General features: G+C 46.7%; 1 non-coding gene across 1 annotated transcript; it reads left to right on the plus strand.

The window, feature by feature from the left end:
* The first annotated feature begins 329 nt into the window (after positions 1-329).
* On the plus strand, positions 330-436 carry LOC135313324 (U6 spliceosomal RNA). Its single transcript, XR_010372940.1, has one exon. It is a non-coding gene; the product is annotated as a U6 spliceosomal RNA (small nuclear RNA).
* The last annotated feature ends 12,017 nt before the right edge of the window (positions 437-12,453 follow it).

Here is a 12,453-nt window from a genome sequence, read left to right on the forward strand (position 1 = left end):
ATTTTTAAACATTCTTTTTCCCACACAAAGTAATTTGATTTGGTTTGTTAAAAACATTATTCATTTTTGCCCATTACTGAATATTCAGGCTAAATTCTCTTAGATACACTTGTGTAAATTCATTACAATTCCACTGAATTATCCCATTTCCAGATGAAACAGTTAAAGTCAGTTAGGTTAATCCACATTCTCAGAGGTTGGAGAACTGAACCTTCCGCGTGGTAGTTAAGCTGACAGAGCGAGCCACAGACAGGCTGCTGTCATTTGAGCAGGTTTGCTAATTTGGGGCTGTTAGAAAGGGACAAAAGACATCCAAGGGGCATCCAATTGTACTTGCTTTGGCAGCACACATACTAAAGTTGGAACGATACAGAGAAGACTAGCATGGCCACTGCGCAAGGATGCCACACAAATTTGTGAAGTGGTCCATATTTTAGGGAAGTGGCCATGGCACCGAGCCTGTCAGAGTTCAAGGAGCATCTCAGCGACACTCTCAGTCATATTGTTTAGTGTTAGGTAGTCCTGTGAAGAGCAGGGACTTACGCTCAATGATCCTTATGGTTCCCTTCCAACTCGAGGTATTCTATAATTCTATGATTCTAAGGTCAGAAGGAGACCTTAGGATGGTGATGAGCAAGTAAGAAGGAGAGCTGCCTGAGATACAGCACGGGTATAGAACTTGGCATGCAAGTTCTCTAAACTAATATCTTTGGTTCCAAGCTGGATCTACAAGGTTTCCTTGAAGACTATCAGCCTGCTTCACCTGTATTTCTGTGGGCCCTTGCCTAGCCAAATACAAATGTTTGAAATAAACAAAATAAAATAAGCAGTGCAGCAGTATCTTCTTTTAGTCTGTCATGAAATATATGAACTCTATTTCAAAATGACATTATTAAAAATAATTTTCCATGCTATATGAACAATGCTTTATTTGTGGATTGAAATTTGATTAAAGGATGGCAAGCAAAAGGTAGAGGTCCTCAGAACAGAAGAGAGGCAGGTCCTCTTATGGTCAGTGCTGGGACTGATTTTATTGATCATCTTCATCACTGACATAGAGAAGGCAGTGAACAGGGAAATATCCAAGGATGCAAATGATACTAAGTTTTTCTGCACATTCATATGACAGACTAATAGTGAAAAACTCTAGAAGAACCTCATGAAACCAAGTAGGTCAAACCTGGCAGATGAACTTCAGTATGGATTAATGTAAAGGTTTTGCTTTGTCACTATTTAAAACCTTGGAGAGGTTTTAAATCTTGGACCATGTGTGCAGCCTTGTCTCCACACCTCGAGAGGTATGAGCCAAAATTAGAGTCGGTAGAGAGGAGAGCAACTGAAGTGATCAGGGTGCTGAAACAGCTGTCTTGTAAGGAGAGATTTCTTCAGTGTGAAGATGAGAAAGCTGGAGGGACTGGTAGTTTAGGTTTACAAAATCACAAAGATGATGGGATTAGGTGAATGCAGAAACTCTTATTCCTGCAATACCAGAGGTGTGGATCACCCAGTGAAATCAGTACCTCTTTTAAGCATAAAAGAAAGTCCTTCATACAGCAGGTATTGAGCTTCTGGAACATGCTGCCAGGAGGGACTGTGGAAACTGATAATATAGGAGATTCAAAGGGTATTAGACGAATTCAAGGATAGCAAGTTTATATATGGAATTTATAAGAATTAGGCAAGCTTTCCTCCTCTAACATTCCTGATACAACAATTCTGGATGCTGGGGAATATAGGGGAAAGGTGCCACAGATACTGCTCATGTGGCTCACCTCACATTGCCACAGTCTAAGATGTACTACTGGGCTAGGTGGCCTGCTGGTGTGACCCAGAAGGGAATTCCATGTGTTCTTATATTTGAAGGCTATTCAACCAGCTGCAATGTTGTAAGCTCAGTTGGCGAGGCATGCAGTGGCAGCAACGGTAAGTCCTGCAACTGGGCACTAGATCAGGGTAGAAACAGGGGTTTCCTGAGCCAGGGAACACGATAAAGAGCCCGCAGTGGGGCCCTCGCACCAAAAACAACTGGCTGCTCTTGCGAGCGAGGCAGACGGGGCTTGGGCATTGCTGGGGCAACGGCGGGAGATTTAAACGGCTCCCTATGGAGCACGAGCGACCAGGGCGGGCAAACAGGGCGCGGTGCGGCAGTTCGCGCGGGCGAGGCAAGCAGGCAGCGGGTGAGCTCTCCTCGTGGTCTACGCTTTCCCAGAAAAGACATAGCCATGGTCTCCACTCAGACTAGAGCTATCGCCAGGAGGCATGTGGCGACAAAGACAGACCTCCCGCTAAAACATGCGGCCACCCAGGTCTCTGGCTGCAGGGAGTGCCAGGGCCTTGCTCCTGTCATGGAGGGCTCCTGAGACAGGACCTGTGTGAGGTGTGAGCAGGTAGAGGATCTGCTCAGCATGGTGGCAGAGCTGAAGGAGGAAGTTGCGAGACTGAGGAGCATCAGGGAATGCGAGAGGGAGGTAGACTGGTGGAGCCACTCCCTACCATCCCTGAGACAAGCACATCAGATAGAAGCATCAGGAAAAGGAGTGGCTCCCTGCCCTCGTGCTGCCAGGCAGAGGGAGGGTACCCAAGAGACGGAAGATGGATGCAGATCCCTGCTCGGCGCAGTAGGCGAATCCTCTCCCGGCCGACTTCGCTCCCCCAGGTGCCATTACACAATAGGTATGGGGCTCTGGAACCCGAGGGCCAGGAGGATGAAGATGCAGTGATCCACCCAAGGGGTTGACTAGAGGGAAACAGTCAGCCCCACACATTACAATGGCCGCTGGTAAGAAAAAAAGAAGGGTAGTTGTCATAGGCGACTCCCTTCTGAGGGGAACAGAGGGCCCGATGTGCCGGCTGGACCCATCCCATAGGGAAGTCTGCTGCCTCCCTGGGGCAAGGGTGAGATGTTACCAGGAAGCTCCCTAGGCTAGTAAAAGGATCTGATTATTATCCACTAGTGGCTGTTCAGGTCAGCAGTGATGAGGTAGCTGAGAGAGGTGCAAAGACAATCAAAAGGGACTTTAGGGAACCGGGGCAATTACTTGAAGGATCAGGAGCGCAGGTAGTGTTTTCCTCCGTCCCATCGGTAGCCGGGAGACATATGGAAAGGAACAGGAAGTCCCATCTCATTAGCACGTGTCTCAGAGGCTGGTGCCATCAGTGGAATTTTGGTTTTTTTGATCATGGGGCAGTTTAAATGGCCCCAGGCCTGCTGGAGACAGATGGGGTTCACCTGTCGCAAAGGGGGAAAAGGATTCTGGCTCAGGAGTTAGCAGGTCTCGTTGAGAGAGCTTTAAACTAGATACGAAGGGGGAAGGGGATAAAACCAGGCTTGCTAGGAATGAGCCTAGGGGTGGCATACCTGTGTTGGAAAAGAGATAAATAGATCAACTGAAGTGCATTTATACCAATGCACGCAGCATGGGCAATAAACAGGAGGAGCTGGAAGCCATCACGCGTCAGGGAAACTATGATGTGGTCGCCATCACGGAAACATGGTGGGATGACTCCCACAACTGGAGCACTGCAATGGATGGCTACAAGCTCTTTAGAAGGGACAGGCAAGGAAGGAGAGGTGGAGGGGTAGCCTTGTATGTTAGAGAGTGTTTTGACTGTCTAGAACTCAACGACGGTAATGATAAGGTGAGTGCTTATGGGTAAGGGTCGGGGGAAGGCCAATAAGGGAGATATCCTGGTGGGAGTCTGTTATAACCACCCAACCAGGATGAGGAGACAGATCAAGTACTGTACAAGCAGTTGGCTGAAGGCTCACAATCTCTAGCCCTTGTTCTCGTGGGAGACTTCAACTTACCAGATATCTGCTGGAAATACAACACAGCAGAGAGAAAGCAGTCTCGGAGGTTCCTGGAGTGTGTGGGAGATGACTTCCTGACGCAGCTGGTAAGCGAGCCAACCAGGGGAGGTGCCCTGCTGGACCTGCTGCTTACAAACAGAGAAGGCCCGGTGGGTGAGGTGGTGGTTGGAGGCTGTCTTGGGCTCAGTGATCATGACATGATAGAGTTTTCGATTCTTGGAGAAGTAAGGAAGAGGGTCAGCAAAACCACTACCCTGGACTTCAGAAAGGCAGACTTTGAATTATTACGGAGTCTGGTTAACAGAGTCCCTTGGGAGGCAGTCCTGAAGGGCAAAGGTGTCCAGGAAGGCTGGATGTTATTGAAGAAGGAAGTCTCAGAGGCGCAGGAGCAGGCCGTCCCCGTATGCCATAAGTTGAGCAGGCGGGGGAGAAGACCGGCTTGGCTGAATAGGGAGCTTTGGCTGGAACTCAAGAAGAAAAGGAGAGCTTACCGCCTTTGGAAGAAGGGGCAGGTGACTCAGGAGGACTACAAGGATGTTGTGAGGGTATGCAGGGAAAAGATTAGGAAGGCAAAGTCCCAGCTGGAACTTAAACTGGCTGCCACTGTTAAAGATAACAAAAATGATTTTATAAATACATCAGTGACAAAAGGAGGGCCAGGGAGAATCTCCCTCCTTCGTTGGATGCAGAAGGTAACCTTGCCAGGAAAGATGAGGAGAAGGCTGAGGTACTTAATGCTTTCTTTGCCTCAGTCTTTAATAGTCAGACTGGTCATCCTCAGGGTTGTCAGGCCCCTGTTCTGGGAGATGGAGGTAGTATGCAGAATGAAGTCCCACTTGTTGAAGAGGTGGCAGTCACTGACCTGCTGCTTCACCTGGATGTTCACAAGTCCGTGGGGCCGGATGGGATCCACCTGAGGATGCTGAGGGAGCTGGCCACTCTCCATCATTTATCAGCAGTTATGGTCAACCGGGGAGGTCCCAGATGACTGGAAACTAGTGAATGTGATGCCCCTCTACAAGAAGGGTCAGAAGGAGGATCCCGGGAACTACACGCCTGTCAGCCTGACCTCGGTGCCAGGAAAGGTCATGGAGCAGATCATCTTGAATGCCATTACGCAGCACATGTGGGACACCCAGGGGATCGGGCTCAGCCAGCATGGGTTTATGAAAGGAAGGTCCTGCCTCACTAACCTGGTCTCCTTCTATGATAAGGTGACCCGCTTAGTGGATGAGGGGAAGGCTGTGGACATTGTCTACTTGGACATTGTCTACTTGGACTTTAGTAAGGCCTTTGACACTGTCTCCCACAGCATTCTCCTGGAGAAGCTGGCTGCTCACGGGTTGGACAAGTGCACTCTGTGCTGGGTTAAAAACTGGCTGGACGGCTGAGCCCTGAGAGTGGTGGTGAATGGAGTCAAATCTGGTTGGTGGCCGGTCACGAGTGATGTTCCCCAGGGCTCAGTGTTGGGGCCGGTCCTGTTCAATATCTTCATTGATGATCTGGATGAGGGGATTGAGTGCACCCTCAGTAAGTTTGCAGATGACACCAAATTGGGTGGAAGTGTCGATCTGCTGGAGGGCAGGAAGGCCCTACAGAGGGATCTGGACAGGCTGGATTGTTGGGCTGGAGCCAACGGTATGAGGTTCAACAAGGCTAAGTGCCAGGTCCTGCACTTGGGTCACAACAACCCCATGCAACGCTACAAGCTTGGGGAGGAGTGGCTGGAGAGCTGCCTGGAGGAAAAGGACCTGGGGGTGCTGGCTGACAGCCGGCTGAACATGATCCGGCAGTGTGCCCAGGTGGCCAAGAAGGTCAACAGCATCCTGGCTTGTATCAGGAATAGTGTGGCCAGCAGGATCAGGGAAGCGATCATGCCCCTGTATTTGGCAGGGTTGTCAGGCATTGGAACAGGCTGCCCAGGGAGATGGTGGAGTCTCCATCCCTGGAGGTATTTAAAAGAAGGGTAGATGTGGTGCTTGAGGATATGGTTTAGTGGTGGACTTGGCAGTGATAGGTTAGCGGTTGTACTCAGTGATCTTAAGGGTCTTTTCCAACCTTAACGATTCTATGATTCTATGATTCTATGATTCTAAGCTGTTCAGGCCCTTTCCCTATTTAGAAAAATATATAAAATTATCTTTATTTGCAAGGATGGAGATGTTGGGTGTTATGAGTCTCCTTTGTCTTTGATGAAAGAAAAGAAAGCAAGCAGATGGGAACCTTCTAATGCCTGAGGACAGTTTTCCAAATACAGTTCCATGGATTTTGTTATTTCAAAAAGGATGAAATGCACACAAAACGCAGAAACATTTTTTTCCCCACTGTGAAGCATTGTTCTATCTGGTTTTGGCACTGGATATACCAGTGCCATTATTTAACTGAATCAGATCTTGAAATAGGTGGCTGACTTTCTCTAAAAAATAGTTCAGTTTCAGTAGTTATTTCCTTTTTAGCCTTCTGCTGCACATTTACTTATTTAATAATTTGGGTTCAGCATTCAGTGTTCAGGAACATTATCTGTATTTCCTTCAGTGGAAAAACTGTCATGGCATTCCATGGAGGTCTGTTAAGCTGCACAAGCATGCCTTATCGAGGTATTCTTCAGCTAGGTATGCAAAACACTTTAAGATTTGGATGGAATTTATTAACTGTTAAGGAAAACATCACCAGTGTGAAAGCCAGCCTTATGAAGTGTGAGAACTACTTCTGACAGATGGTAAAAGCTGGCAGTCCAGCCAGCTGTTCTGCTTTGGGAACTCTGAAACCACAGCAGGCTGTACATCTTAATTTTCAGATATATGTGGATGTATCACATACTTAAGACAGGGTCTTTTCTGGTCATCTAATTTTTTCCTACCTCAAGTCTCCTGAAAAAGAAATATGTAATCAAAAATTTTAAACGGGAAGTGACTGAACCATGCTCTGAAGGCAGCTGTGGCATAGTTGCAGTAAACACAGGGAACTGGTGATACCCAAACAGAAGCGAGAGCTTAGAGATGCCTTCGGCATCATGCTGGAGGAAGATAAAGGGGTTTTTCCTGTCAAATATGACAAAATTTAGCTTAAAAAAATCTTACCGTGTGAGAAAAACATCCAAGGCATTTTATCTTAGATAGGATGCTCAGGCCCACAGGGCTGTAACAGCTCTCTCCCAAAACTCCCCATTCACTCAATTTGCTGCCTCTTTTCTTGAGCACCTGGACAATTCTACCATCACAGCTGTCACTGGCTTATAACATGAACATTACTGAACTTAGACAGCTCTCTAGGTTTGAATACCTAGGATACTCCTAAATCTTGCTGATTCTTTCCATGTAATAGGCTTAAGCTTTCCTCCCTCTGGGGCTGAACCACATAAATGAAAAACTCCCAACATTACACCTGCAGCTTTTATTTTGCACCTGACCCCCACAAGATGCAAGTATCTTTTGCAGCCAATAAAGACCTATTTGTTTTTCTCTTGGTGATCTCCAATGATGTGAAGCATCAGTACCAATAGTCTTTCAGATTTCAAATACAAAAGTAACATCTTTTTTTCTTACCAGATCTTTTTCTTCCATATAATATTCCTATTATAGCAGATACCACTGCTACTATCCAGAATTGCAGTTGCTGCTTGGATATATAAGTGCCTGGAGAGAATCTCCTAATTTATTTAATGTGTATCATTATCAGAGTGTATCTGGCTAAATTTTTGAGAGGGTGGCAGAGGTGAGAGATAGATTGTGATAAGAAATCCCAGAAGCCTTGGATGGTTTTTTTGTTTGTTAAGAGTCTGGTGTGAGAGAATGTGAGACCTGTTATCACATAGGTAATGCAGAAATTACTGCTGGCTCCATTTTGACTGATCGCCATTGTGAAGGGCCTCAGCTAGCTCATTCCTTCTGCTGTGGGCTTTTAATTACGAGACTTCCATTATTGGGCTGTTAGCTGAGCAGGCTTTGTAACATAAAAGGGAAGGGGAAATAAAAAATTACTATTATATACACCAGAAATGCAGTGTATTGTTTTCTTACTAATCAGACACGAAAAAGTTATGAGATGTTATAGTTCTTTTCAAGTGCTGTTCTGCCTTTTTCTGGACTTCTGCAGAGAAGATGCTCAGCAAACTTGGTGGTTCCCCCAGACCTAGTGCATTGCCAGTTACCTGAAGTGGTTGCTTTGTAAAGTTTATTTCTAACTGAGGTACGAGGCTTTTCCTGTCCAGCTGCAGGAGGCACTTCGCTTGGGACTGCAGCTGGGGCCTGGGCTGATTTACACGCAATTGGGTAGTGCTCACAGTACTTGCTGCTAGAAAGAGTGCAAAATACCATCAAAACCTACACTTCTGGTCACACTTCAATGCCTGCTTGGCTGTATTGGCATGAACAAAGCCAATAAGGCAACTCATGCGACAGAAGCGTTGATGTATTCTGAGAGCCACAAAAGGTCAAAGAACAAAAGAGATTAAATCTCCATTAAAATCACAGCTTTCCACTTCATTTTGCTTTGTGTGCTCCTATGGCTAAACTTGAACTTGAAATGCTAGTTTGCAAGTAGCTATAATGTGCAAACACAGCTTTTGTCAACTTGTTAGTGTTTGTGTTCTGAAGCAAGAGATCTAAAGGCAAAGAACAACAGATTAAAGCTTATGCAGTGTCAACACCATACTGGGAAAGAATTCTTACCCTCTATCGCAGTCTTATCTGAGTGATAATCTGCATGACCACGGAGAGCTGATGCATATTTTTCGTTACACTGTTGCCTTAGTGCTAAGATTTCTTTGAATTTCTGCTGTCAGCTTTACCACCCAGTGTAGGTATCCTCGAGCTTTCACAATTGCTGCCTTTCTTGCTAAGAAAACAGACCTTACATGTGTTTCCGTACTTCTTGGCACCCTGCCTCCCACATATAATTTAGGGTCAAATTTTCAGCCTATTCACTTTCCCTGATTTTAAGTATAGGTAATAGTGTAATTAGCAAGGAAAAATAAATCGTTTTACTTTTTCAGTGGGGCAGAAGTCCTGCCAAGAACTGTGTAAATATGCCTTGAAGGAGGGACTGCAAATCAAACAGGGAAGGGTTGGTTGAAGATGTGAGAGTTGGGGGTAGCCTTGGCTGCAGTGACCATGATGAGATGGTTGAGTTTAGGATACTGTGAGGTAGAAGCAGGGCGACAAGTAGGATTACATCCCTGAACTTCAGGAGAGCCAAATTTGGCCTCTTCAAGGACCTGCTAGGAGGAATTCCATGGGACAGGGCTCTGGAAGGCAGGGGGGTCCAAGAGAGCTGGACAGTATTCAAGGACCACTTCCTCTGAGCTCAAGATTGGTGCATCCCCAGGAGGAAGAAGTCAGGCAGAGGAGGCAGGAGACCTGCATGGATGACCAAAAAGCTTCTAGAGAAACCCAAACGGAAGAAGGAGGTTCACAGTATGTGGAAAAAGGGACTGGCCCCTTGGGAGCAATATAGGAATGTTGTCAGGGTGTGCAGAGATGCGACAGGAAGGCCAAGGCCCACTTGGAATTAAATCTGGCCATGCATGTCAAAGATAACAAGAAGGGCTTCTTTAAATACATCAGCAGTAAAAGGAAGAGTGGGGATACAGTGGGCCCACTGCTGAATGAGGAAGGGGCCCTGGTGACGCAGGATGCAGAAAAGGCGGAGTTACTGAATGCCTTGTTTCCTCGGTCTTTACTGCTAAGGCTGGCCCTCAGGCATCCCAGCCCCCAGAGAAGACAGGACAAACTGGGACAAAGGAAGACTTACCATCAGTTGAGAAAGACTGGGTCAGAGATCACCTATGCAAACTGGATCCTTGCAAATCCATGGGCCCTGATGGGATGCACCCACGAGTGCTGAGGGAGCTAGCAGATGTTCTTGCTGAGCCACTCTCCGTCATCTTTGAAAGGTCATGAAGGACAGGAGAGGTGCCCAAGGACTGGAGGACAGCAAATGTCACTCCCATCTTCAAAAAGGGCAAGAAGGAGGACCTGGGGAACTATAGTCTAGTCAGCCTCACCGCCATCCCTGGAAAGGTGATGGAGCAGTTCATCCTGGAGGTCATCTCCAGGCATGTGGAGGACAAGAAGGTTATCAGAAGTATTCAACATGGATTCACCAAGGGGAGATCATGATTGACCAACCTGATAGCCTTCTACAATGGTGTGACTGGCTGGGTCGACAAAGGGAGAGCAGTGGGTGTTGTCTATCTCGACCTCAGTAAGTCATTCAACACTGTCTCCCATAGCCTCCTCACAGGCAAGCTGAGGAAGTGTGGGTTGGATGAGTGGACAGAGAACTGGCTCAACAAAAGAAATCAGAGGATCAATGGGGCAGAGTCTGGATGGAGGCCTGTCACTCATGGTGTTCCCCAGGGGTCTGTGCTGGGTCCCATCCTGTTCAACATATTCATCAATGACCTGGATGAAGGGATAGAGTGTAACCTCAGCAAGTCTGCTGATGATACCAAGCTGGGAGGAGTGGCTGATACGCCAGAAGGCTGTGCTGCCATCCAGCGAGACCTGGACAGGCTGGAGAGCTGAGCCGAGGGGAACCTGATGAAATTCAACAAGAGCAAGTGCAAGGTCCTTCACCTGGGGAAGAACAACCCCATGCACCAGTACAGGCTGGGGGCTGACCTACTGGAAAGCATCTCTGTTGAGAAGGACCTGGGAGTGCTGGTAGACAACAAGCTGACCCTGAGCCAGCAACGTGCCCTTGTGGCCAAGAAGGCCAATGGTATCCCTCGCCTGCATTAAAAGAAGTGTGCCCAGCAGATCAAGAGAGGTTATCCTCCCCCTCTACTCAGCCCTAGTGAGACCACATTTGGAGTACTGTGTCCAGTTTTGGGCTCCCCAGTTTAAGAAGGATGTGGAACTCCTTAAGCAAGTCCAGAGGAGAGCTACCAAGATGATCAGGGGACTGGAGCATCTCCCTTATGAGGAAAGGCTGAGGCACCTGGGTTTGTTCAGCCTGGAGAAGACTGAGGGGTGATTTCATAAATACCTATAAATATCTAAGGGGAGGGTGTCAGGATGATGGGACTAGGCTCTTTTCATTAGTGCCCAACGACAGGACAAGGGCCAATGGGCACAAGTTGGAACACAGGAAGTTCCACCTCAATATGAGAAAAAACTTCCTTCCTGTGCGGGTGACAGAGCAGTGGCACAGGCTGCCCAGGGAGGGTGTGGAGTCTCCTTCCCTGGAGACACTGAAAACTCACCTGGATGCGTTCCTGTGCCCCCTGCTCTAGGTGTGCCTGCTCAAGCAAGGGGTTGGACAAGATGATCTCCAGAGGTCCCTTCCAACCCCTGCCATTCTGTGATTCTGTGATTCTGTGAAAGCATACTTCAAAAGTGTAGATCTGAAAATGTGATCTGATATTCATTCAGTTTTCCAGATACAACTTGTAGAGCTCAATGTCTTGGCTATTCCACTATTTAAAGACTGGGTGAACGTTTAAGAAAAGGACGAGAATTTCCTCGAACAAAAGTTTTTATAAGCTGATACTTTCTCTGCCACTATGTGATGCCAAAAGCCTGGAAGAGTCCTGCACTTTGGATGACTTTCACTGTGGGATCTGGATAAAGGGAGGCCACACTTTCTCATGTAGCAGGCTCTAATCTCCTCTACCCTAGACTCCATCCCTGGGGGCCACTCTAACAGCCTCAAATCTTGGAGCTGCAACACAGTCTATAGCTAGTTTGGCTAGATTGTGTCCCACTCTTACATATAATTTGAGTTGTAACAAAGTCTTGTAGGCATTAATAGGAGCAAAGGTTGTGTCCTGTAAGGTTAAACCTGAATTTTCCAGGGAAACTTGCAATTACACATCATATTCCCAAGCATATCCCATTTCTTGACGTAGAGATATCACCAAGATCCGTTCAAGAATTCTGAACTGAAATGAAGCATGTATTATGCTTAAAGAAATTTCTGTGAACCTAACTAAGACTTTGGGCTTCGTATTGAGATGTGCTTAAAGCGCAGTGGAACCAATATGTCTTTTTCTCTTAGAAATAATGAACATAGTAGAGACCAGAGCTTGATTCCTCTGCATTTCAGAGATCTGCTCTGACCTGCAAGGTTTTCTAGTGAATTTTCTGAGTGCCAGTCAGAATGGGTTCAAAAGAAGAAATTCAGAAATATCTATTTCAGACAACTATTGTAATGGTTCCTTCACAACTATAATGGTTCCTTCCCCTGTAGAGGGGTGAGATACCTACGTTCAAATACTATTTAAGTGGGGAGGATTTCAGTCCAGGCGCCCTTCAACCCACAAGTGTGCTCTAGCCATTAAGCTCCTTTGGAAAAGGACCACTTTGGCCAAGTTCACTGCTGTTATTTCCCAATGGAAATAGGTGATTTCCTCCAGCCTGCGTGCAGACATCCAGCTTTGAGCATTTCCTTCTGCCTGAGTCAGGAGATTGCCCAGTCAGTGTGCTGTGTTTTGTGGCACGTCTCTCGCATCATGAATCACAGGCAAAGAAGGGGCTAGCAATATAATTTGGAAAGAAGATAGCTAATGGAAGATTAGGTAATGCGAGGTTGTACCTAGGTTCTCTCTCAGTATACCCAGCTCCTCCCTAAATACTAACAACATTTAAATACACCCCTGGGCATGATTTCACAAAAATGGAAACTTTGAATTATCTGCA

This window comes from Phalacrocorax carbo, chromosome 4, assembly GCF_963921805.1.
Source record: "Phalacrocorax carbo chromosome 4, bPhaCar2.1, whole genome shotgun sequence".
NCBI lineage: Eukaryota > Metazoa > Chordata > Aves > Suliformes > Phalacrocoracidae > Phalacrocorax > Phalacrocorax carbo.